A 26,786-nucleotide genomic window follows, 5' to 3' on the forward strand; every position below is an offset into this window, starting at 1 on the left:
CATCGTGGATTTGGATCCTTTCGATCGTCGATTCCCGGCAACGTTCGGCCGTGCCGTAGTCGCTGGAGAATTGGGCACAAAAGACCGATTATTTAGGGGGGGGGGGGCGGGGAGGAAGAGGAGAGGAAGGAAGGGAGCAAGGGAAGAAGCAAGGGTCAAACAATATCGAAGGATGATGCGCGAAATTCTGCGTGTCCTTCTTTCTCCGATAACCCGTCGATCGAAGATAAAAACAATGAAATACGGGGCGGAAAGTTTGGCAGAAACAGCTTGATGATCGCAGTTGGGCGAATGGATTCAAAGTCGGTAAAACCGTAGTTCATCGAAGAACTCGAACGAAAGCATACGGAAGAAAGGAAAGACAACTTGATTCTCCCGACCAAACTCGCTTGTTTTCGCCGCTTCGAGGCCGGCATTCCCTCGGGTAGTTTCTTCCGTTTCACCAGAAACTTTGACAATTTATGCGTCTTTTTCACACGAACTCGCGTGTCTTCTATCGATAGGCCGACTGTTGGAAGATTCCGACTCGTAGCTCCTAGGTTTCTTCGTTCCGTGCGCCGTCGTAAAAATATGTCGGAACGAACGTTTAAACGAGCGCGCAGCCACTGAAAATTGTAAGAAAAGCACCTGGCGCGTGCTGCATGCGGGACCCTTGCACGTGTCGAAAGATATTAAGTCGACGGGGGAGGATATGAGGCGTGATGACACTGCGAGGAGCCGAAGGAGAAGGTCGGAGGCAAGGACGCGCGATGTGGTGCACGATGCGCCGCGTACACGTCATCGATCTTCATCCATCAGCCACGCCTTCGGTTTTTCCCAACGGAAGATTCCTTTGCGGTTTTTCCAGTCCAGCGGCAGATGTATCGCGAACGACGCACGAGCTTTTCGGCTCCGCTTCGTGTAAACTTGGACTGGCCGATTCATCATCGCGATACTTGCTCGCGATGAACATGGGTTCACGCGTGATCGACTCGTCGATTCGTCTCCGAATCACTTCAGTCCCCTTCTGTTTCCGTTTCGGAGGGAGAAGGAACGAGAGACTTCGTTCTCGATCATAGGAACCGCAAATCACTGCCCCGACGGCTTGACCAAACGTGACGAACGAGCGACGATGATTTTGCTCGGAATCGAATGGACGACCGATGTAAATCGCTAATGGATGCCCCCTTGTTCCCAAATACGATACAGAGTTTGTTTCTCCAAATACATACACGCCGAGTCGTTTTGTCGGTGGTTCGGCATAGAGGAAAGCCTTCTCGGCGAGCAGAATGCAGATGCAACTCTCCCTCCTTTCTTTCGACGACGACCAAACAAGGCGATCGTTCGTTAGACGGTGGCCGTCTTTTGTCGGGAGAAGAAATTGATGAGTATTCGACGCATTAAAAATCCGCGAATCCTGGAATTCTGCAAGAACCGCAGGAAAACTGGAGCCGAAGGTTCGTGCGAGCCACTGCATCAAAAACATCCCTCGCGTTCTCCGAGATCGATTTAAAAGACAACGTTTGCGCGTATCCCTGGGTATACTCGCCGTCTCGTTAATTTCCAGGGGCAATAAAAACGGGCAACGGTACATGGATGAGAAGCGTGTGGGACAAACCCGCCCACGGTCCATCCCTCGTCAACGGGCGAAGGGACAAAAAGAGATATTCGGTTAAACGGCCGATAAAGAGAATGGCAAGGAGAAAGAAGAGGGAAGGAATCGGGAATAAATGCTTTTTGGTATCGGTGGCGTTGTTTGTCTTTGGTATTTCTGTTGGAGGGGGGCGTGCAGGCGAAAAGGGCGCGAGAGCATGTCGATCGTCGATGGCTGCAAGTCGTGCACGGCAGTCACTCGGTGGCATTGTGTTCGGCACGTGCCGTCAGCAGAGAAAACGAGCCTGGCCGTCGGTCGAGGCGTAGCCGAGCCTAGTCACCGAGAAAGCGGTCCTTGGCTCGGTCACAATGCTCGATTCCTCTCCTCGTCGGATGTGTATATATATATATAGATATATATATATATATATATATATATATATATATATATATGGACGGAATTAATTGATATCGCGTGCTCCGGCATCGAGCAAGGGTTGCGTAAGCACCGTGGAAAAAAGCAACCTCCCTTTCTCCGTTTCTTTCTCTGATCGTCGAAGCCGTCGGCTACGAAAAGTTTTCAAACGCTTCGCCTATTCTTTACGCTTCGGTGAACACTGGTTCCGATCGTCTAAACGGGCCTCGTGTCCTCGTTACTTCGAAGACGCACCTGCGCGTATCTTCACGAATAATTAGGACGCGCGACAATGGAGAATCTGTTTTGGTCGGCATCGTCGTGGAGTTAGACACAGTCGAAAGAAGCAGGGACTTTCGAAGCGGCTGCGACGCCGAGGCAGAACGTTGCCAACTCGCAGACCCAAGTTATTAGAAAAATAATCAAAGTTTCCCGAAGCAGGACGTTGAGTGGGTCGCAGAGAAACATTTCACGGACCAGGCTCGTTTACGTCAGGGCGACGGTGTCTCTCATTACGTTTGACGATTATGCGTTAATTTGCACCTAGCGATACTTCAAACGATTTTTATTCATTGCGCGTCCAGAATGAGTTTCGCTCTTCTAACTGGAAGTCGTCTGTCGTTTCTGGTAGCTGGTCCGTAGACGTAGGCAGCGAGATTCTTGGAGTTTTATATTTTTCAAGTCCTTCCAGCCGGGAATCGAGGGATCCTTGTCAAAGGACTCTGGATATGATAATCCCGGCGCCAAGCTGAATGCGTAATGAAGTTTCTCCGGCGACAAGAAGTGGACTCGGCTTCTGATTAGCTTTGCCTTTACGCGTCCCTCGGCCTAAAGGTCGCTCGCTTCGCTGGAAATTTTTCAGTAAATTTCGCGGATAGCCTTCCGCCAACGACACCGAAAAAGGAACTCTCCGGGCTATTCGGGATCGTGATTCTTCCCTTTCTCACGGTCGCGTAATTGAATCTAGCGTGATCGGTTCGTAGCGCCGGAGAGGAGCCACAACCTCGTGTGTAAGCGAATCAGGTGACACGAAAAAATATCCCCTGGAATCGGTGAAATCGGGCCGATAATCTTTGCCCATTAGACTCGAGGCGTAAAAACCCAACAGATTGGAAACCGCATTCGGTTAGACGGCAACCTTTTATCCGGCGGACAGAGAATCCTCTCTTTCCTTTTTGCATTAACGCGTTCCCCGAAGCAGCAGCGCGGCCCTATTAACTAATGCCAGCACCCCTGTTGAACGCAATGCCATACGTGCACCGGCAAACCAGCGAACCAGCTAACCAGTCGACCATCCAGTCAGTCAGGCAGGGTGCGGAGGACCACGCTGGTAGGACATGCCTGCTACGACGGGACAGTTTAAGCCCTGATATATCGCTCGCCGACACTCCCAACTTCTGTCGCCGTTTCTGTAGCGCTTTTTTGTCACGGCAAGCCACGGCTGACCATATGTCCACGGAAACCGAGATCCCCATCGAGTATCTGCGTCTGTGCCACGCGCTCCCCGCCGATCTTTCGTCTCTTTCACCTTCCTGTCCCCTAAAATTTGATCGTCGCACCAACGAGTTTGTCGATCGGGATACATTTCGATCGATCGATCGATGCTTCCGAGTCACGAGTTTTTAAATGCCAGACGTTCGGAAAGAAATTGGCGTATCGCGGACGATCCTTTTATCGAGAGTCGCCGCTGGATTTCTTTTCTAGGGAATACACGTGACGAATCCGTCGTATTATATATGCAGCTTCGATCGAAAGTCAGGCGAAAACACACGCTGTACGGAACGTGTTAAGCGAGCTTAGATAACCCGTGGACCAACACAGGCGGATCCCCACTTTGCACGTAACAAATGATGCCACATGTTCGAATCTTGACTCGATCTTCGTCTCTCCCGCGGCTTCTCTGTTCTCGTCATCTTTCCTCTCGGTGGACGGGCAACCCGCGGGGCATGCAACATTCGGCCTGGTATCCAGGGATATGGGGTCCTACGTTCGTGTAATTTGTACGGTTAAACGCACGTGCAAAAAGCGGACGAGAGATAGACGGAGCGAGGGCGAGCACGAAGACAATTTACACGGGGGCTAACTGCCGCACTGGGAGCATTTACCAGAGGCACGAATCGAATCGATCCTACTTAGCTGTTAATGGAACCTTATGCCAGTTGCCAGTGAAAAGTTGCAGGCAAATGGCGTCTAGCGGCAAGTGTATTGCGAGTGAATCGCGCAAAAGTATTGTACGGCGAGCGATCGTCTCGTGTATGGCGAGTCGACCAAAGTGGACAACGAAAAAGAAAAGAGAAAAGAAAAAGACAAAGAAAGGAAAGGAGAAAAAGAGAAAAAAGAGATGGTGGAGCGAGGACGAGAAAGAAAATTCCTTCGAAAAAGAGACCGTAACTGATGTCGACGGATGAGTAGCATTGAGGAGGACAAACGCGCGTATGTTCTCGCTAGTATTCCCCTCCCGAATCCTCTTCCTGGTCTTTTCACGTGATTGTCGACGGTCGTCCGAGTGCCACCGAGCTGCAGGTAAGTGGCCGTCATCGCGCCTCGGTTAAAAAGGCTAACCGATTGCCGTCTCTTTATCAACCACTTTACGAACGTTTGAAAAACTGCCTGGGTGTCGGTGAGGTCTCGTTCTCCGCAACCTTCAACCTGTGCCGCTCATTGTGATTAATTCTGACATATGTTCGCGTCGCTTGTAGAGACCGGCGATCCTATTCAGATGTTCGTCGGGCGTAGCCCGCAGAGAATTCGAGACTTGCACGCCACTTAGGAGAGCGACAGAGGAACGCCGGATAAGCTTTTCGTCGAGGTTCGTCGTTTCTTCGAGATGGTCGTTCGATCGACACGCGTATCGTACCCTTTTACGTTCGACATTCGTCTCTATTTAACACGGTTCTTGGTTTATACGTTCGTTCGCTCACCGGCGGATACCACGTCACGAACCTAGGTTTTTACTTATTCATCCGTTACGTTGTTATTATTCGAACGAAAGGGGCGACGAGTGGCCCTTCCACGAAAATCGATCGATAAACGGATGTCGATCATTTTTTTTGCAAGCCAGGCAGACCGAACGTAATCGGATGCGTATAAGAATCAATCAGACTCGGCGTCTCTTGGAACGTAACTCTGTTACTGGCAAAACGATCGTTCGAGCATCTTTCCCTTACCTTTGCGATCATCGTCGACGATCCTTGTCCTCGGCGACTCGCGAGTTGCTGCCTCTCCTCGTCCGTCCTCTGTAACAAACAGAAAAGGAACGGTTTCGCGTAAAATTTTTTAAAAGGAATGGCGACGAAAGAGACGGAGCGTTTAGTCAGCGAATGAAACGTACGGTAGACGCCGGTAGACGGTGGACGGTAAACACTGGTGGCCTAGATTGTCCGCGTTCCATTTATTAAACGAGAAGTTGTCGTTCTCGATCGCGATGACAATGTGCCGAAGAATTTCGTGTCGTCGAAAGGCGCGGTCGTTCTAAATAACTTATTGGCAATCGCGGAGCCCCGTGACGCAATGGCCGCGTTCAAACGGCAAACAAATAATTCCATTATATTTATCAGATAATGAAAAGGCACCGATAAAACCGCAATAGCGTGTAACTGGCGAATGAAACGGAGGAAAAGAGAGAGAGAGAGAGAGCGAGAGTTTCTAGGATAAAGAAGGTAACATGTCGTGCTCCGTCTCTTTCCCCCTGTCATTAATACCAGGCGACTGTTACATATGGATGAGAAAGCTGGGTTAGGCCAGGACAGCGATGCTACAGAACGAGACGAAAGCGAAACGGGATGTAGGGAAGCGAAACTCATCGACTAAAAGCATCCACGAAAGACCAAAGTCGTTTCGCTCTCGTCTCGAATCTTCGCCCTCTTGCACGAGTCCACGAACACCGACAAGAGAAGAGGAGTCCTCTCTACGCCGAAAGAGAAGAGACTTCGATAAGGTCGCCCGGGGATAAAACGAGTCCCCTCGACGTTTACCTACGATTTAAATTGTCTGCCAGCTCCAACCTCGATTTCACGGAATCTTTGCGTTACACTGGATTCCTTTTTCCTCGCTCGCGTGTAGCTTTTTCCGTGCAGCTCGTTTTTGCTTTTCATCGGCGATGACTCGACGAAAAGTCGCGCATCGAAGCGTCGACTCGTTGGAACGAGGTCAAGTTATTTTCGCTCGACAAACGCGATGGTCCCGCCTCTTTTCGTAACGAATGGCTCTGTTCTTTCCGCGAATTTGCAAAGACCTACACAACACGCCGAACGTTTATCGCCTCGCGAGCAAATTTATCCTGACTCACACAGGCTCGTGACTTCTTTTCTCCGATCTGTTCCGTTAGCGAGAACGATAAATCTGAACTTGCCCCCGTATATCTTCCGGTCAAGGGGAGTAAACGCAATATAGGTAATGTTCTGGCCGGCTACTTAACAAATTGCTACAAATTGCGGCGAGCGTTTAGCCGTCGGATCCGTTTGAATCTGCGGTCGCCTATATCCCTATCGCCTCTTGCGGTTCCCTTGCTCTCGGGGGTTCTATGCTCTTTCTCTCTCTCCGCTTTCGCCGACACCGTGGTGACCACATGGTGCTCCCATATGTCCGCGCCATCACCCTAATGTCCGACCGCGGACCGTATCGGAGCTGGCTCAAAGACGGAATTATCACCAACGAAATGAAAAGGATGCGACAGGTTTGCCGTAGGTTCGCGTGTCCCTCGGACCCGTCCGACCGACGTTTATTCCAACGATAAACTGTTTACCGATTAAGTTTGCACGGACGTTCGTATAAATCCCGGTGAAATTCCTGGAATTGGAGAAAAGGACGAAAGAGTGGAGAGGCGCCTGTGCAAGATGGTTCGTAGGATACGTTAGCGGAAGATCTTGTCGTAAGAGACGTGGCTCGGTGTTGCGGACAAGTCATTAATCAATGGTTTCGGAGCGGAGAACGAGGTGCCCTCTAATGGCACTTTAAAGGCGATACCCTGGAGCCAATCAGTGATCGCGTGCCGCGCACGGATCGTCTGGGTTAATTTCACGGGTATTTAACGCGGTTTCGCTTAACAATGATTCAATCAAGCCGGATTTATTTGGCCGGGATTCGCCGGTTGTCGGCACGAGGCGATCATTAGGGCTTCTCGTCGGAAACGCCTCCAAGCCTTTTGCCGAAATAAACGCGGCCGTTCGATATAGTCGTGCGACGTTGCTCGTTAACGGGTCTCTGTCACATTCAGCACGACAAACGCTTTTCTCCGTTTCGATCCAAGTTAAATCCCCTTCGGATCGAACGTTATTCCGGCCTTTGTTACGCCGAAAGAGCAAAGAAATAACTGGCATGTGGTCGTTGCGTCGAGCGGATTCCGTGCTACGACCAGACCGATCGCGATTTTATGCCGCGGATCGCGCATCCCGCATAGCAAAGGAAGGATAAATTGTCAGGGCGATTAGAACGATGCGTCAAGTTCGTCCGGCGTAAATATCGGTGAACACGGCCTCCTGTCCAGGAAGGGGACGGGATCGGCAATTCGACGGCCGTGCGAAATGTTGTCAGCCAATTTTCTTGCCCAGTGCCTCTGAATGCCGCAGATTTCCATCTAGGTCCGTCCTCGGTGGCGCCGGTGTATACCGTTGCTGGGTAAATACACCCTTTTCCATCCCCTCGAGCGGACGAACGTCGTCGTCGTCGTCGCCCTCCTCCTCCTCTCGCTCCTCTTCCATCGTCCACCTCGATCCACCCCCGTAGCCGCACGAACCACAACTGTGATTATAATTCGTAGTCCCTGCTGACAGAACCAACCACCATCGTCAACCCCGCTTCTCCTCCGTAGCTACGTTTCTCGTCCCCATCTACGTTGGTATCTACGTTAGTGGACGGGGATCGGACGCTGTGTAAAGGATTATGCACGCGGATTTAACTGATGAATCACATTGTCGTCTTGATTCGCGGTGGCGTTAATTTTCGGTACCGCGTCGCCAGCCGTTTCGACCTGCAACGACACGCGCGTCTCGCTTCGCCGAGAGTGTTGCGAGCACGGGAAACTCGTTCTTCGGACGTCATCCAGTCGCCGAAATAGATCGGATCGGGAACATCGTCGGTTTCGTCGTGATCGATCGTGTTCTTAATAATTGTTGTATGGTGTAATGCAAGGCGGTATGTCGGAAGGACGTATTCGTAAACGAGCACGTGTAACGTGGATCTTTTTATCTCGGTACTTGGAGGAAAAAAGAAGTGGAATCTAACGAGAACGAGAGAATCGAGCACGGATAGAGCGGCGATAAATCAGCGTACGACAAATTATCGGCAGCGATTAATCGGTAAACCTTGGACGCTTATTTGGAGAACTTGTTCGGTTTAATGCGCCATAATGAGTATTGGAGATTACGGCAACTGAATTCAGCGACAGACAGCAATAATTTATCACCGATGCTTCTTTAGGATACGCGTCGTAGCAAGTTGGAGACGCGGCAACCCCTCGGCGTGTTGCTTCTCGTCGAGCAAACAATTTCCATTCGTTTGGAAAGGTTTCTAATCCGCCAACATCGGGTCCATGGGTAAAGCCAGAATTAACCACTTCCCATTTCGACCTACCGCGATCACGGGGCTTATTAATTTTGCCAATAATGCCGACGAGAGGGTGCCTCCTTCGCACAGATGGCGTATCACGAGTCAATATACTTTTCCGCCACGAAACCGCCCCTCGGAACACGTGACGGCCTCCGAATTTTCGCTACGCTAATCATCTCTTTGACCTATGCTTCCCGCATATGGTTCCGCAACGAGTTACTCTTTCCTCTCTCCTATCATCGATGTACGATATTTCTGCTAAACGAGATTCGCCGTGGCATCTTGGCCGAACAGGGCTTGGCCAGGAAAAAGGTTACACGCGTCGATATCCGGTTTTTCCAGATTTATCGCGATCGTTTGAAATATATATTTCACGCGCGGATCGAGTACCCTCGTTGCCACCGTTTCTATCGACTAAAGTGTATCTTTGCGAGCAAAGACACAGAGCCTAGAAGAAAGACGACGACGACGACGACGACGACGACGACGGTGATGACGATGACGTAGTAGAGCGCAGAGAAAGAAGACGCTGAAGCGAAGAAGAAGAAAAGAAGTTGAAGGAGGATAGAAAGGGGAGGAGGGAGAACCGATGGTTCTGCCAGAGTCAGGACACGATCACGGAGCATGGACCGACAGAGAATGGAGAATAAAGTAAGCCAATGTGGTGTCTGTGTGTGTGTGTGTGTGTGTCGTGTGCGCACGAGAGAAAGAGAAAGAGAGAGAGAGAGAGTGAGAGAGTGAGAGAGAGAGAGAGAGAGAGAGAGAGAGTGCACGTAGCGGTCGAAACGAGACGGACATAAAGGAGACGAGAAAAGGATCGAGAGAGAGAGAAAAGCGGGGACGAAGGTGTGTGGTGGAGAGAAGCGAAGAGGAGGAACGAGAAATCGAGAGAGACAGGGCCAGAGAGAAAGACGAGGAGAGAGAAAGGAGAGGACAACCCCCTCTTCTTCGCGGGTTGACTCGAACGCCGGCGATATCTCGACCAATCAAATCACGCCGCGGGCTCCGCCTTTTATCATTATTTTACTTGTTTTCCCTTTACTTCACCCTCATTGGATGACATTCTCTGGGCCATTTCGCGGTGCAAAAAAGTTACCCGCGCCCAACCGAGGACTCCATGCTTCCTCCGACGTCCTTCGGTACCCTTCTGGTACCCACCTTGGTTCACGGACCACCTCCACGGAGATTCCTTTGCCAGAGGAGATGGCCAGAGTCCTCCTTTTGCCGGGCAAATCGTTTTCCACGGATTTCCATCGCGCGGATTTCGACCTCTTCGTTGCGTCACTTTACGAAACGCGATTGATTGCAAGCCCCGCGTAAACCGGTCGTGCCGTTTCCAACCACTCCGACTCTATCTTTTAATCTCTCAAGGTGATTGATAAACATGGATTCGTCCGGATCGGATAGAAGTCACTCTCGACTTTTTCCGCGCGTCTCACGGTAGAGCGGTTGCAAAACGTATCGCACGAAACGATTCGCGTCGATCTTTCGTGTCACCGTACGAAAGCAGCCGATAGCCCAACTTCTACGGTCTTCCTGGCGATTTTCGTTCTTCTCTGCCGTTTTTTTCCCCCCTTTTTGTTCTTTTTTCGCGTCGATACGCGAAATCGTGGGAACGAACGATCGGTCGGAACACAAGAGCGTTCGATGTCGAAAACGTGCTCGATTCATCGACTTCGTGATCCCAACGAGAGCGAATCAACGATGAAAGCGTCCGCGGGAGTAGCCACAGATAAATTCGTACCTATCGATTCGTCTAGCGCATCGAGGCCGTGATTGACGAGGTTCTCTCGTCAAGGATTATGCGGTTCGTTGGTTGGAACGAACGGCTTTGGGGCATGAGTGCGTAGACAAATATACAGGTATAGCCAGCCATACAGTACGCCAATGGACACTTTCCAAACCACGAAACCTCAAAAACCGCCGAGGGCCACGCGTCTGCAAAATTATCGCTCTCCAAATGAGGATACGCTGTGATCGCGCGTCCGATCGATAACTTTGATTTCAGAAATAAAACTTGTCCAGCCGACAGATAATTTTGCCTGTTTCAGCGTATCCATGCCGGCGGTTCGAGCTCGTGTCCCCTCGTTCCGATAATTGATACTCTCGGACGATCCTCGCGCGTACTTTCCAACTCGTCATACGCTTCCACGCTATCATTTGCATTGTTAAGGCGCGCGTGCAACGATTCGGCCCCACGAAGTCCAGGACAATTAAGTAGGCTCGTCAGAAGCGGGATGCACGGGGTTTCGGAGCGTACGGTGACGATCGAGCGTGCCTCGCATTTGCACCAACGACGCTTACGACCGTTGCACAGAAACGATAACGCTGTGGCGTTGGCCACGGTGACGAGTTGCTCCGGCGAACCTGTAATTCACCGAGAATAAATTCTTCAGCAGGGTGGAACGGGATACAATTCGTGGGCCACGAAGGAAAGAAAGAAAGAAAAGAAAGAAAAAACAACGCTTGGTCGCACCTACGTACGTTTGATCTGGCATTGCTCTGCACCGCATTGTATGTATATCGGCTGGTGTAAACTACGGCGCGGAAGAAGCGGAGCAGGAGATCGAGGAAAAGGATCGGCGAACCTACGTTCCTGGAGGGAGGGAGGGAGGTAGGGAGGGAGGGAGAGGGAGAAACACGCGGAGGTAGCTGAAAAAACAATGTCGCCGGAGGAGGGCAACTAAAAGGGACGAGGTTAGAAATGGAATAGCGTATGGCCTAGAACGCGGCGGAAACAAGGAGACGTACTGTTACGATCGCTATAGCGATCCGTAGGGGGAAGCTCGAGGAAACCGATAGGACAGGAGTGGTACGGAGGCTTTGAGCTTTCTGGTTTTTGCAGGCCGATGGAGGAGTAAATTTGAAATTTGCTCGGTAGTCGACTTGCCGATATGGAGAGGCAAAGCGTACGAACCGGATAACGATTTGTTCGAAAAGCAATATAGCGGGCTATCACCGAGCTCGAGGAGGATGAGACGAAGGAAAGCGAGAAGGATGAGGAGGATGGAGGAGGGTGGGAGGGTCGTGTGGGGCGCCCTTTTCCTGAAATTTGCATGAGGTATTAAAGCGCGGTGGCTGCGTTCACCAGTGGAGTTCCTGTTTGCCGACACCGAATGCCGAGGATCAAAGGACCTCTGGCAGGCTCGCGCGCGTCTCTCTCCATCGGGGAACGAGCGCGCGACGCGGCCAGACCGAAACGGGAGGGAGAGAGAAACGGAGAACCGGAGGGAATCGTTCGTTCGCCGGGCCTTTGCCACTCCACCGAGAATCCCTACGACGTCAGCCAACTTTGGATATTCCTGTTTCTAGGCCTTTGTCGTTAAATCGTCGATCGTACGACAACCGATTTCCACGCCGAACGCTCTGCCACTAGGATCGTCGTGCGACGACTTTGCCGCATCGCTCGGTCGAACACTCGTCCGAATCGAGGGATCCACCGAGTGGCAGCCGGCAGGTTTTCTCGGCAAGCTCGGTCGGAAAATCGCGCCGTTACTCGCGGAGATTTATACGAGACGGCGGAGATCGGGCGATAATCAACGATCCGGTTGGAACGAGGAAGGAGTACACGCTACCCTCGCCCGTCGTCCGATTATCATAATTGCCAGTTAATTACGAAATTTATGCGTTCGCTGCTCGAGTCTGAAACGCCGGCTCGTCGGCTTGCCGCGCGATCGTCCGCCAATTTCACGCGTAATAAAGTCGTGGGAGGAATCTAGGCGAGTTATCCGACGATGCGCGTAATTCACGCGCGTTTCGTTGCGCGAAATCGAACCGTCGAGCGATACGCGCCGCACGCCGCCGGCCTGCTATACTACCTCCTTCTGGAAAAGACGAATGGCCGACGGATCCTTGGACGGAACGACCGCGGACCAACGATATTCCAAGAATGTTAACGCGCGTAATCATATTCTTGTTCGCATCGTGCCCCGTAAAAACGTTAGCTGGCAGTGATGTATGCCGTCGGGGGCACGCATCGCATAAGTAAGGAGGAGCCTTGGGCCCATTCATCAGCTAACAGGGGGAATAGGCCCACGAACCGCTCCATCTCGCTCTCGGCCCTCTCCCTTCTTCCCCCCGCGTGCGTTCTCCTCTGTTTTGCGCTACCAGGGGACACTTTCGTGCATCCTATCCATCGGTTAATCGCGGATAACAGTATCTCTTCTTCGTCTAAGAGCTCGATCCGCTCGAATGCCTAGGAAAGCAGCGCGCGCTCGCATTTCGTGGCTCGTCCCGCGATTGATAAAAAGGAGGCGAACGGTCGAAGGGAACGAGTTTCCTGACAAATAGAATCGGCATTGGATTCGAGGAGGGACACGCGTTGCCAGTGTGGAAAGGGGAACGAGGGTGTCGAGGGCGTCGCGTTCCCGAAGCACCGACGGGTGCCAAACCGCATTTTAGGCGAGCTATCCATACCAGGTGAAGCGTTCGGATCGGTAAGGATATCATTCTGCTTGGACGGCGTTTGGTGGTTGCCGGCGGCACGGCGGTGGCGCGGTGGCCACGATGGTACACGGGCGGCGAGTAGCGGGGAATGCAAAAAGGTCGTGGCCCGGGCCGGGTTGCCGCGTTTTACAAATTATTCAATTAGCCCCGCGAATTAAGGTATGCATATTCATCGCTCTCTGATACGCGTATGTGCGCTCCGTGGCTACATCCAGCGCGCATAAACAATTGGGGCTCGCACACGCGCGTTAGACGCTCTAACGAACTCGCAGCTGCATCCTAAATGCGTCCGTTTTGCAACGATGCGAACAGGGGGCCGGGTTTTCTCCGTGTCCGCGGTGCAGTTGCACGAGCACGCTGTCGGATATGTACGCCAAACTCTGTCCAGTATCCGGCAGAGTCGTTTCGCTCTTTTTCCAGTCCAGTTTACCCATACGCGAAACGCTCCAACGTTCGCTCGTTCCTCTGCTTCCTTTTTTAATCTATTTCGTCGAAGATATCGGACGTCGCTCGACGCTGTCCAACGTTACTCGCTGTTGCGTTCTTGGAAACGCCACGACCGTTCTCTCCCTCTCTCTCTCTCTCTCTCTCTCTCTTTCCTCTCTCTCTCTCTCTCTCTACACCCTGAAGGAAAGCGTTCGTAATCACCGGAAGATTAGCGGATATCGAGCATCTCTTATCGTTAGCCGAGGCTGACGAGGATGGGTATACGGTGAAACTCGTGGACGCGGCGTGCCGTGTAAAATGGTAAAAAGCGGAATTAATTGGCAAGACAGAGCGAGAATTAAAGCGGGGCCAGGAACGAAACGGATTATTATTTCTTCCGGTAGATAAAGCAGGGAAGCGGAATAGGGAAATAAAACATTGCGAGCGTAGGTGAAGTAGGCGCGGCCCGTACTATACGCGCGCGGCTTCGCGTCCGGGCTACTGGCAGAGTTACGGTTCGAGGCTCCTGGGCCGGGGTTGCGTTTAAAACAACGCCGAGAAATGCACATTTTAATCGTATCGCTAATAGCCCGACGTTTATAAGCCTCGCTGTGTCTCATGAATACGCATGTACCTGCCGGTGACAACGGTGCAAAATTAATGCACACGCGGCAGGATATACAAGTACGTGGCCGGGACGAATCTCCGCGGAGACTTTCGTTTCCGATGCGATTCTTCTTCTTTCCGGACCGACGCGACCCGTCGTCGGGCGCCACACCCGAACTGCGTATAACGGGTTACCTCGTTTTCCGAAATCGTTGGCCGTGTTGGCCGTTTCGCCGATCGCCGTACGAGACAGCCACTTTTATCTTGGATCGCGTTTCGATATCATCGTGTACCCGGTAATGCTCGGAAACTGCGAGCACGAGAACGAGAACGAACGCTCGCGCAACGGTGGACAGTTATCGCGTTGTATTATTCAAAAGTTACCGGAGCGGAATATCGCGAAACTTGGTTCCTTATTCGAGATATTATTTGTTCAACGACATGGGCGTTGTTCCACGAATTAGCGGGTCGGAAACAAATTGTTCCGCGAGAGCCACGGGAACCGCGTTTCCTACCTATATATCGTATTCATATTCATGCGAATAATTGCAATAATAGCGTAGCTCGGGTAATTGATACCCATGTACGCGATTACGAAGTTAGCGGTGGCCGAAAGGCCGCGCGTTAAATACCGTTCGGTCTTTTTCTCATTTCCATGCCATTCGAGGCCCAGGCGTTCGAGCCGGCGTGTCGCGTCCATCGATGGAAAGCGTGCAGCAACGTTAACCGTTCCATAACCGTCGTCGTCCATTCGCGTGCTAATTAATCGACGGGTCTTTCAATTAACGCGTGTTCGGCAACAAGGCGGAATGGTTTCGTGGCGGATCAGCGGGAATAATGGCGCGGATAACCTTGTCCCCTTGTAACGTCGGCTTCTTTTATGAATGTAAATGTATTCCCGATCGGTCGATCAGATAGTTTAATATTAATAATAGAGCACGCTCTCGAGATTATCGGGCTTCCTCGAATTTGTCGGCTGTGTGTCACGACGATATGCATCCCCGATATCGCCAATTACGGCCAGATTGAGTCATAACGATTCTGGTTATGTTAAACGCGAGTTTCTTGGCCGTTTTCGTCGATACATCTCACGGTTCGATATAAGATAGCGCAAAAGTATTCTACCTTGCCTTTAATTGGATACTTGTCTCTCTTCTTTCTCTCGCCAGACGACGGGAAGTGCGGTATATCGCGCGAGCATGAGCGCAACGCGAATGCACGATATGTAGTTCGTGTCTTCAATAACGGCCGTATTACATAAAGCCCCGCGTTTCTGTCTGGCTGTTGCCGTTTTTTCTTCCCATAAACTATCGCGTATAACTCGCGTTTGCTCGCGCGACCGGCATTCTCCCGGCACAGCCTGCGTTTACGTCTTAACTCGATCGTATTCTCGATCGTATTCTCGATCGCGCCGCTAGATTCACACGTTTGTTCCCGGTTCGCGAAGAAACCCACGCGCGGAAGAATCGAACGCAGACGTACGGGCGTTTGCACGTATCGTTTTGCGCAGAATTAAGCTTAACGACGCGACTCACGAACGCTATCGGATCAGCGTCTACGAAATCTGACTCGGTGACTTTACTTAGTCGGCTTAGATTCGTCTTCTTCGTCAACTCCGTCCGATCTTTTCTTTCCTTTTCTTCCCTTTCCTTTCCTTTTCTTCTTCTCTACGCGGACGATCGAACGTCGTTCGTTCGATACCGTGTCGTCGATCGATCTTTAACCTTTAATCGTCGTCCAATTACAGTCGGATCACGAACGATCGGATGACAAAACGTCGAAACCGCGGGCGAGGAAAAAGAGTTTTCCGGGTAATTTCGTCGGTGACGGCGATACGTACGTACAGGCGTGGCTCTCCGTATTTCTTGCTTGACTTTAATATGAGCTCCGCCGCGTAAGTAGACGTTACATAAAATGGCAAATATCGGAAGGGCTTACGGCCGCATTATGCCGATGGTAGCGGCTTTATTGCGCGACGTTCTCTTGCGAGTAAAAAAGAAAAAAAAAAAGAGAAAAAAGGAAAAGAGAAAGAAAAGGAACGAACGATAGAGAATGATACGGAGAACGCTGGATCCCGGCAGATGTTCAGGATGTTCGCCGTTGGAAGTGTCTACGCGTGGCAAGCGTTGTTCCGTTCCTTGGAAATGTATATAAAAAACGAAGAATGTTTTCGCGAAGTTGGCGTCACCAGGAACGCGAGCCACGATTTCGAGGACTAGATGACCGAGGACATTTGGATGGCGAGAATTCCAGCGACGAGTGGTTTGGATCGCGTCGAGGGACGCGCGTTTGCCATGCAAACGGTCCGAGATCGTTAAGATCTATCCTACGGTGAAAAACCTTATCGAGTCCTCTAAAACCGTGCGCTCTGGAAAACGCGTGAAATTCCCACGGGCTTTTTCGTAAATCGTCGAACGCGTACATTCGCGCGTACATACGAGCGATATTCTCGGTTGTCGATTCCCTGTAAGGAACGCGGCCGATCGCTACCCACAGATCCGTCCTCGACTACGCGATTCCCATTTTCGTCTATTAATCACCAGGGAGAACGACTCGGTCGATTTCGAGGCTCGCGCCTCGAGAATTCCATCCTGTCGTTTTCACCGAAGCGACGATCTTGGTGACTTTTTCGAAAAAAAAGAAGAAAAGAAAAAAAAAAAAGAAAAAAACGATCGAGAGGCCGGCGACACGCGACGAGATCTTTGGAACGTTGCGAAACGCCGACGTGTCCATGAAAGGCGATTTTCTACGAGGCGACGTCTAAGAGAGACGAACGAGCTACGAGGTAGGAGCGACGGGAGACGACTCTGGGCATACTTTACGTTATTTCCAGTAAGAAGAACTGCGATTACAGCGATTAGAGAGACCACGGCGTGCGTGTACAACGGAACGGTTCCATATATCTAGCCAAGCTTTGCGCAACGTTCCAACGCGCTTGGTCTCGGTCTCAATTAACGCAATTACCCGCTCCCTCGTCTAATTACCTATCAAACGGAATTACTATCGCACGGGCGCGAGTGCGCGCGCGCCTGCTCGCCACCGAGCTCTCGTCTCTAATGAACGTTATTAATTGCTTTATGATTTTTCGATAAAACTTGCCGCGTAATCAAGTTATTATCCCACGTTGCGCGTCCTCGTTGCTACTCCGATCCACGGTTACCACCAGCCACTCGTTCCTTCTCGTCTGTTTTTTCGCGCCTAGTCCCGTTTTATGTTCTTCTTCGATTCGCGAGAAATATCGAGGACGCCTTTAAACCGCCTTACGAACTCCGATGAGAACGAGCCGGTATCATCGAAAGAATCGCGGAAGGATCGGGCGCACGAGGTATCGTCGTGATCGTTGAACGCGTCGCTCGCAAATGAAGAGATATTCGCGGTTAAACTTTGCCAGACCTCGGCACAGTTTATAACGTAATTTATATGCACGCTTACCGTCGATTCTCACCGCGGAAGAAAGGTGGCGAGACTTAAAATTCGGATTACTCGCGAGCGTCATTCCGCGTGAAGTTCGTCGGCTTATTTGAATATCGCGCGGCCAACTTTTATGACTGTTTCCTCGGATCTATTGGAAGCCGTATCGCGACGTCTTTGTTCGTCCAAATCTTGTTTGCGTTTCACGGCGACAACGATCCAGCGAACGATCGCTCCGTGTTTATCGTCGCGCGATTCGATTCGATGACGGACGATTCGATTTCTCGATCGGTCGATCGATAAAGAGCTAAGGAGAAAAAAGAAACAACGAGAAGGTGGAACGTAACCGCGTTGAAAGTTAATAAAAGTACGCGGTATTTTTGTCAGCTATCCGAGAATCGCGCAACACCACCGTGCCGCATTATCCGCAAGATCAAAGGAACACGTCGAGGGGTGAAAGAAAAACGCGAGGGAATAAAAAGTCGTTAACGACGTGCCTTTACGATAAGTCGACGTAAAAAGAGAGAAGAAGAGAGGGAGAGAGAGGGAGAGAGAGAGAGAAATATGACGATGGCAACGATAGCTCTGGCATCGGAGAGAGTGGTCATTTAGCGTGGCGAGCAGGTGAGATTGGTGAGACGCGAGAGGCCGAGGGAATTTAGAGCGAGACGGCGGGGTGACGTTGACCAAATAACAACCGGGGTGTTCCGTCACGGATGCCTTCTCGCTGGTTCCCCTATTTTCTTATCTATATGTCTGGCCAATTTGATAGATGAACGATAGAACCGTGCGTTCTGTGAAACGAAGGAACGAAAGGCAACCTGGACGAGGACAGGTGCATCCTCCGGAGGCGCGTCTCGAGGGACCTCGACGCACCTGACCGCTCGTCCAACGCGGAGACGGGGAATCGAGCTACCCTTGTATCTCTATTACCGTTAAATTACTCGAAAAGCACGATCGTTTTCGGTAGAGATTAAAACGCGGCCCATTAGTTGGACGCCGATGAAATCTTCTCCGTTCGCACGTCTACGTTTAGAACAACCGGTTGCCGTATCGTTTTCGTTCGTTAAATGGGAAACGAGCCAAGCCGAAACAAACTCGTGTCTTTCAGTCGTTCGTTGTTTGGTGTTGGTTGGCGATCGCGAGCCGTGTACGCTTTTCACCGAAGCCTTTAACGCGTCTTGGCCGAACCCGTTCGTATATCCTGGCGACGCGTAATCCCCGGTCTAACCCCATTCACGGCCGACCCAGCGCAAATATATGTGCGCTCGATGGATGGAAAAAACACGAGCACGCGAACTCGAACGACGCCAGCCGGCTTTCGACGGTGGCCGAGAGCCGCGCGGAGGAAGAAAACTTAGAAAAGTCGTGTCCCGAGTAAACCCAGAATCGCGGGATTATCCGAGATGATCGCCTAATAGCTTTAGCAAAGAATCGACTGGGGCGACTACTTAAAATTAGCATAAGCCCCGACTCTACGCCTAACGAGCGGAAGAGACGAGACCCCAAAAGTGCTACGATCAGACGCGAAAAAAGGAGAAAAAAAAAAAAAAGGAGAAAAAGGAGAGAAGGGATCGACGAAAATCGAGCGTCGTGGCCGATCTAGCGCCAACCCTTTGCCTCGATTTGCCATCTAATTGCGAGTAGAACGAATTTTCTTTCCGCAAATTCTCTTCCTTTCCTCGTATTTACTTAATCGACATCCGCGTGACAGACGCGCGCGCTTGGCCCGATTAAAGGTAGGTAATCGCGAAGGGGAAACGATTATTTGGCGTTTACGTAGCCGCATTTCCATGGGGCTGGAAACGCGCGAAGAAAGGGGAAACGAGAACGCGGTTATCGCGCCGTCGTACGCGTTTGTCACGCGATACTCAGTCGCGTTTGCGTTAACGTTCGCGTTACCGTAGACACACGCGTAGTATGCCGCGGTGTCGATTCTTCCGGGTATCGTTGGATCGTTACCGAAGCGTCTAGATTTCTTCCAATTTAGCCTCGGCTGGCCGGCGTATCGCTTCGCTACGTATTGTCAGTTTTAATTGGCTGGGCCGAGTGATTTACGAATTGAGAAAAGAAAGCGTTTCGCGTTGTTCGCGCTCCTTTTCGCTATTCGGATGAAACACGATGTGTGCGCGGTTAAATGCGATTTTCATGGAAATTATTAATTATCCTCGGGCGAGAATCCAGCATACAGCAACGACAATGGCGCCCGCGTAGACCCGCGGTCGTATCAGATGCGAGTTTAACGAAGCTCGTCGTCGATAAAAATCTGGCGAGAGATCGGAATCGCGGCTTAAAGAGAAGAAGAAACGTGCACGCTTCGCTTCTCTGTGAGAGAGGAACGAATCCGTTGACTCGACTCGACTCGACTCGACTCGACTCGACTCGCTTCTTCGCTCGGAGCTTTTTTCACAGAGAACCTGCGCACCGAAAGTCGTAAAATGTCCAGCACCCACGTAGAAACATGTGTCACGTAGACGCACGGTGGCCCGGCTTTGTACGCTCCTCTGTATATTATCGCGTACGCGTACAGTCCGTTTCATCAATCACGAATCTCGAGGGGACTGTTAGGCGCGAGCGACAGAGAACGCGATCGTGCGAACGTGGCGTAACATCAACGAGGATTACGTAAAAATTATAGCTTAATGACTGTCGCGGCTATAAAATCTTAATTTTATTCAGGTCTAAATTACCGGTTAGGTAGCGGTGCCGCGTGCTTAAGATCCGTAAATTAAGCGAACGGTGGTCTGTGGTTTTGGAGCTCCGTACCGGTAGTAGCTAGCCGATGTCGAGCAATTAAAAGCGACGAGTTAACGAGTGAACTATAAATGAACGGTTGGCGACGGTGGTCTCGGCAAGCGCGAACTAATCACCGGAAAATTAAACGTTGGCGAAAGAAAAAGCGTCGTCGCGTTCGCGTTCCACCGAACGTTTCTACGATGACAAATCAGCGTGACGGTTCTTTCTCGCTCGTTCGTTCGTTCGTTTCTCGGTTAGCCTTTTCACGCGCGTCTTTTCTCTTCTGGAAAGTTTCGTCGTCGGCGATAATCCTCGCCGGTTCGTTCGATTTCTCTGACAAACCCGCGTACCGATTTCGCGCACCGGCTGAATCGAGTTCGCAAGAGAAACGCGACGCCAGCTACCGCCAGCTAAATATCCGTTGAAACATGGCCTGTTGAAACTGGCGGCGAACAATGGACCGGGCACGGAATGAATTCCTGGCGGGGACTGTACGATACACGTAGAAGTCTCGGTTCTACGTGCCTGTCGTCTGTTCGTCATGAGTGCGTGCGCCAACGTCCGGCCTCGTCCGCTCGAAGGATGCTCGACCGACTCCTCCGGTTTGTCGGTTCCACCGCTTTGCTCGATCATGGGACAAAAGTCGGGTCTGAGAGTCCCGTGGGAACCGGAGGAAAGTCACGCTCGCTCAAAAACCGTCTTCCACGGCTCGCGTTTTGCTCGACCGAGCCGCGATTCGTTCTAGGACAACTCTGGTCGTCGGGCGATCGTTTTCGACTCGATCGAATCGCGAGAAAAAGCGTCGCGAACCGTTTGCCTTTCCTGTTAACGTTGCTATTCCGGAAACATTCGCAAACGCGATACACAGTTTGATACGATTACCAACGAGATAATTATTAGATCGCATCGGTTTTAACAGTATGCTTCGCGCCACGACAATGTTACCAGTGTCTGATTTGCGATTACCGTACAATCTTCCTTTATTATCGTTATTTTATTAAGCAATAATTTTCCCCGTTGTTACCGCGATTAACTGTACACACGGGCCTCGCTACCTCGTTACGATTATTCTTCCTTTATTATCGAGAAGATGCGGCGACCTCTTCGCGTGCTCGGGGTCGCCGCACAATTAGATTCTCAGGGTATTACGAGGGTTCCATTACGTTGGTTCGCGCCTCGCTGTTTGTACTCGGCTCGACTATACGCGTTAGAAAGAATCGCTAATTTGTTCGTGCGCGTCGACAAGTCGACGTCGCCTCGAAGAAATCGTTGCGGAGATTCGACGAGAAATCGTCCGACAAATATCGAACTACGCGTCTCCGCGTTGGATGTTATCCGCTAAACGCGTTCGTCGCCGATCGTAAGTAGCCCGCGCGATAATATAACGGGGCCGATTACACCGCGAGTCGATGTACTCTGACCGACTTGTCGATTGTCGCTCGTTTTACGATCCGTTTATTAATTCGGTAACGATTTCCCCGTTACCACGAACGTTTCTGTCGCGTAAGATTTGAATTTGGAGGAGTTTCTACGCTCGTAGAACGCGGAGGAATCGTTGATCGAGTTCCGACAACGAGAAAGGAAAGAATTTCGGCAAACGGAAAACGGTATAGACCAGCGAAAGAAATCGCGGACTGAACAGCGAGAGTTAGAAGCAACGCGCGAGAAGGAAAGCCGAGATTTCCAGAGGTGACGTTACGAGGCGGTTCTAGGTATCTTGAAGTTCCAAGGAAGAGAAAATTCCTACTAGAAGATCGCCGACGCGAAATGGATGGCACAGGCAAAAACGAAACCGATCGACGGTTCGTGGAATTTAATAGGAGTTGGCGGAGGACGAAAGCTAGGAAGGAAGGTGGCTGGCGCGAACAGCCACGTGACGGAAGCGGTTTGCTCGTTTGTTATCGGTAGGCTCGGCTATTTCGCCGTAAATCGTCGTTATCGTAAGGGATCGTAAGTATCGAAAGGCGCAACGAATCAGTTCGACATACGTACTCGGCGCAGCGATGTCGCTTATAAGAAGGTGGTAGCAGTTTTCATGAAGCCGCCCCGCGGGGAATTGGCCGGCAGTACGGCGGAATAACTTTGCGGTTGATTTATACTTCCGACAGGCGTAACGAGCTTGCGCTCGGTCCGCGCTCTTACGCGCGGCTCGGTCGCCGCAAATAGAAATAAAGAATCGATAACGCGCCGCTCGGTTTATTGGCAAAATAAACGAAACGTTTACGGCCGATTCTTATTAGAACGTTGGAATTTAACGGCGCCGTTACTCCACTACCCCTTGTACAGCTTTCTTTTCGCTGTTTCGAGCGCGTCTTGCTCTCGACGATGGTTTTCCAAAGTTGATCGTGGTCGCGTAGTAGGGGGAAAGACCGTACGGCGACGAGACACGGCCTGAAATTTATTCGTCGGGTTTTCAGATGCTCGCGGAGATAACGGAGATGAACAGGAAACGCGGCAGACTCGTTGACTATCAATGAAATAGCGCTGCCCGACTCGTAGACCCTGCTCGTTGTCTGTGCATAGAAATCTCGGGGCGACAGCGACCCGTTCTATTTTCCCTGACGTTATTTTTATCCGAGGCATCGACGTCGCGAAACGATAGATCAGGTATAGGCGTGTGGACGGGCAGGAGCACACGGCGGGCTCGCTAACGGTCTCGATTCGCAAATACAACGAGAGTCGATGGCGCATCGAACGCGCCGAGCCAAACGCAGCGACGATCGAGCCGGAGTATCGTTGGCAGCGCGTAAGCAAAAAGCGTATCTAGCCCTGGGACGGACTGGGACTGCGTGGAAAGGGCGAAAACGTGAATGGAAGAAGATGAGAGAGAGAGAGAGAGAGAGGGGCCAGTCGAGAGCGGGCAGTCGGTTTCCGTCTGGTTGTCATCCTTGCGGTTGACGTACCTTATTCGAAGAAGAGTCCGTCCGTAAAGCGGAGGACGAGAGGAAGCAGAGAGAAAGAGAGAAAGAGAGAGAGAGAGAGAGGCGACCGAAGGAGGGTGTGCGGGAGGGCAGGAGGACGGAATACATCCGCGGAATACTTAACAACTTTTGGCGGTTGACAGGAGCGACGATGGTAGTGGTGGTGGAGATGGTTGGTGGGGCAGGGGCCCGGCAGGGCCCCGAAGACTTTGTGCCGTGGGGCAAAGAGAAAAGGTAGAGGAGAGAGAAATGAGAATACAGAAAGGGGCTAGGATCGCGGAGGAAAGAGGCATCCGTCGTGCGCGTCGCGTTTTTTGCCAGTAACCTCCTCCTGTCTCGCCTTTTATTTGGGCCAGACAGGAATTCGGCTAAATGCATTGATTAAACTGCTGACATGGTTCGGACGGCCCGGTGGCCACCGTGTCTCCGCGGATGAGTTCGATCTTTTTTGCCATCTCTCGCCCCCTCCCCCCTGTCCTCGCTCTGCTCGCTCCAAGCGGAGTCCACCGACTCTCGTCTTTGTCCCTCCGTTCTGGATCGCCGTTCGAATCCTTATTTCACGTTCGACGACGTGTTCGAGCGACTATCTACCGGCGGTCGGGTTGTTCGCCGCGGATTTAACAACGAGGCGGACTCGAGTCGCGGAGACGAGTCCGTCTCGATGTACCGGCTTTCTTGCGGAGAAAGAAACCGGACGGCGTACACGGTGTACGAACGACCGGCTGGCTACGCAAGCCCCGGCGAGTTCGTTAACGATGGATATTAGCGGTCGAACGGAGTACCTCGAACGAACGAACATCGTGCCACGGAGACGAAACCTCTCTCTCTCTCTCTCTCTCTCTCTCTCACTCACTTTCGAGCCGCACGGGCTAGAAGAACTTCACGGGAGGACCCCTATTAGTCCAAACAGTTGACGAATACGAGTCGCCTTTCGTTTCGTTTGGTCGGCCAATCGTAAAGAGACGACTTCTGTCCGCGGAGCTTTTCCGTCTCGCTCGATAATTACAGACAATCAGGTAGTTGGAAAAATTGAACGTTGTCGAATAGGTCTGTAAACATAGGAAACGGAAGGGAGAATCGTATAACTCGGTTGCGCGTTAATTGAACGTCACGAGGGTAGACATTATACGAGTGGAACGAATATCGTCTATGGTGCCCTTATAATTCGCACCTTCTCGATTAATTACACTGCCGCACACATCGATCGATCGTACTGGTCTCGCCACTCCGCTGAAAGTGATATATAGCGTGGCACGCGTTTTTGTCGGAACGTAACATAAATTTTGCCGTTTGTCAGACTCGGTAAGAAGCGAACGATATACGACTTTGAATTAAATCAATAAGCGATCGGCCGTGTAGATACATTCGGGCCGAAATGAATCGGATGAAAAAAACGAAAAGGAGGTCGAGGTGCGCGAAAAACGTGCCGCTCTTACTCGAACCAATTAATCGTAAACGTATCCGCGTGGCAGCAGGTATGTTTGGGCGAAAGGAGGCGAATCTTGTCCGCGGAGTTGTTCGGATCGGCTAATTACCATACCGGAGAAGGGAATAGCAAAAGGCAGCGAAGGGTCGAGAGTATCGGCGAGAAAGAAGAGACAGAAGCTCGGCAGAAAGATAACGCGTCTTTTCGCAGGTTGTTCGGTAGGCGAGGCACGAGGTAAGTTTGGCATGCATCGCTCGCTCCTTCGAGCAGCCAACAGCCATCTATGGAATTACCCCGATGATTAATGGTACGGCTGGCTGCAGGCACCCTTTCCGAGACGTTCTTTCCCCTGGCCGCGTTCGCCCTTGCCCACCGCCTCCACCGCAGGCCCTTCGAGAAGGGCCCATCGCTTCGAACTGTTTGGCCACGGCGTAAAAAAGTCCGCACTATGTTAAACCCGTCCTACCTGCCCGTCCGTCCGTCCACCGTGCTTCGTCGTAGCTCTTTCCCCATCGCGTCGCGTCGCCTCGTGCTCGTGCTCGTCCTCGGCCGCGTCGCGTCGCGTCGTTCGACGTTGGTCGTTGATCGTTGATCGTCGTCGTTGGCTGTTTTTCTCTCTCTCCATTCCCGATTCGATGCCTATCGTTTTCTGTCAACGTCCGCCTCGATCCACCGCGCACGATTAAGCCTGTACATTGGACGGGGAAACGAGCCGAGATTCCACGGGTGTCGCGCTTTCAAACTTTCTAACTTTTTTTTCGCCAGCAACCTCCCTCGTATCCGTACGTCTGGCTTTCGTCGCTGCCTACGGGACAGTTTTTCTCTCGAAGAGATGCTATCGTAACGACAGAGTCGACGAAATCACCGCGCGCGGATGATCGCGGTGTAATCCTTGACCGACAGATACGAGGAAAACGTGGCATCCGCGGAACAAGGAGAAGCAAAGGAGGAAGAGGAAGAGGAAGAAGAAGAAGAAGAAGAAGAAGACGAAGGAGGGGAAAACGAGGACGTGGAACGTTGGTGGAAGAAAGAGCGTAGGAAAGCGTAGGAGAACGTAGGAGAGCGTAGGTAAAAGCGAGGGCAAAGTAGAACGAGAGGAGCCGTAAAAGAGCCGCTGGCGGCACGATCGACGACAGCAGCACGCGGTCGAAGGAAGGAAAGAGATACCGAGCGAATTTGGGATTGCATGTCGACGAACAGTAAGACCTCCCAAACAACCCCGACGGGGGCATCTTCCCTGGGAATAGCAGTGATTCGGGGGAAATGTGCAATATCTTCCGTGATCGGGTATTATTACCTCGTGATTACGGGTTTTGATCTAGGCTAGAAGCGTCTACGATCTCCCTTCGTGCCTCTCGCCGTCCTTCTTCGTTTCCTCGAGGATATTTCCAATGGTGCAACACACCGCGATGACGCGCCTTCGTCGAGCCACAGAGAAGCTCCGTGGCCTGACGAAACGAGTCTGCGTCTCCTTGTCTCCTCTTTAGTCGTAGTCATTGTCGTCTTCGGCGCCGCGATCGTCATGCGATTCGTGACGAGCGCCACTGGAAATCGCCGTGAGAAGTAGCCTGCCGTTTCTCTCTCTCTCTCTCTCTTCGGCCCTTCGTCGCGCTTTTCTTCTCTGTCGTATCGTGTACCGATTACCACCGGCCGCCAGTAGTAATGAACGACCTGTGCCGCAATGCCGTTGTACCATCGGCGACCGTGCGGTTTCTCTCGTTTGGCTGTGCCACGAAATCGTCGTAGTTGGCGATCGACCGGTAAACGCGACCGATATCTAACGGTGCTGGTCGTCTCGAGTCGATGGGATCGCACGATCTCTGACTGGCGAGCGTGAATTCGGTCCGCGGTAAAGGATTTCGGCGTGGCATGCGAATTGCCGATTGCGAAAGAAAAGTCGGATCGATGGGGAACGATGGTGGCGCGAGCGTTAATTCCCGACATCGTCGAGCACACACCTACGAAACGATTCTGCCTGTAAAGACTAAATAGGCCGTTTTCTGCGGTAAACCCTTCAATTACCTCGGCGCTGATGTTACCCGGGTGAAAAGGAATCGGCGAACGAACGACGGCCAGAACAGGATGTGGAATTGGCGCGCGGCGGAAAACACGAGACCGAAGGAAGCGGGCGTAGGTGCCGGTGTGAGAGAAGAAGGATGCACGTAGAGGGTAGCCGAGGGCCGGCCGTTTAATGACAGGTAGCACGCGAGAGACCGCGCGGTTCGCACGTAACCCGCTACTTTAGACCACCGTACGTGGAGAGATCGAGCCAGCCACCGTG

The 26,786-nt window shown here is 51.7% G+C and overlaps 1 long non-coding RNA gene across 5 annotated transcripts in view; it reads right to left on the reverse strand.

Moving 5' to 3' along the window:
* The window catches only part of LOC117158478 (uncharacterized), a 125,641-nt gene that overhangs the window by 28,153 nt on the left and 70,702 nt on the right, over positions 1-26,786 (reverse strand). For 2 of the 5 annotated variants that reach the window (XR_013058450.1, XR_013058451.1), the window contains one exon: positions 5,155-5,223. This is a non-coding gene — a long non-coding RNA (uncharacterized LOC117158478). Of the gene's footprint in view, positions 1-5,154; positions 5,224-5,318; positions 9,010-25,802; positions 26,132-26,786 lie in introns of those variants that run through there. The other 3 variants (XR_013058449.1, XR_013058452.1, XR_013058448.1) reach the window with 3 other exon arrangements.

The sequence above is a fragment of the Bombus vancouverensis genome, chromosome 5 (genome assembly GCF_051014615.1).
Source record: "Bombus vancouverensis nearcticus chromosome 5, iyBomVanc1_principal, whole genome shotgun sequence".
NCBI lineage: Eukaryota > Metazoa > Arthropoda > Insecta > Hymenoptera > Apidae > Bombus > Bombus vancouverensis.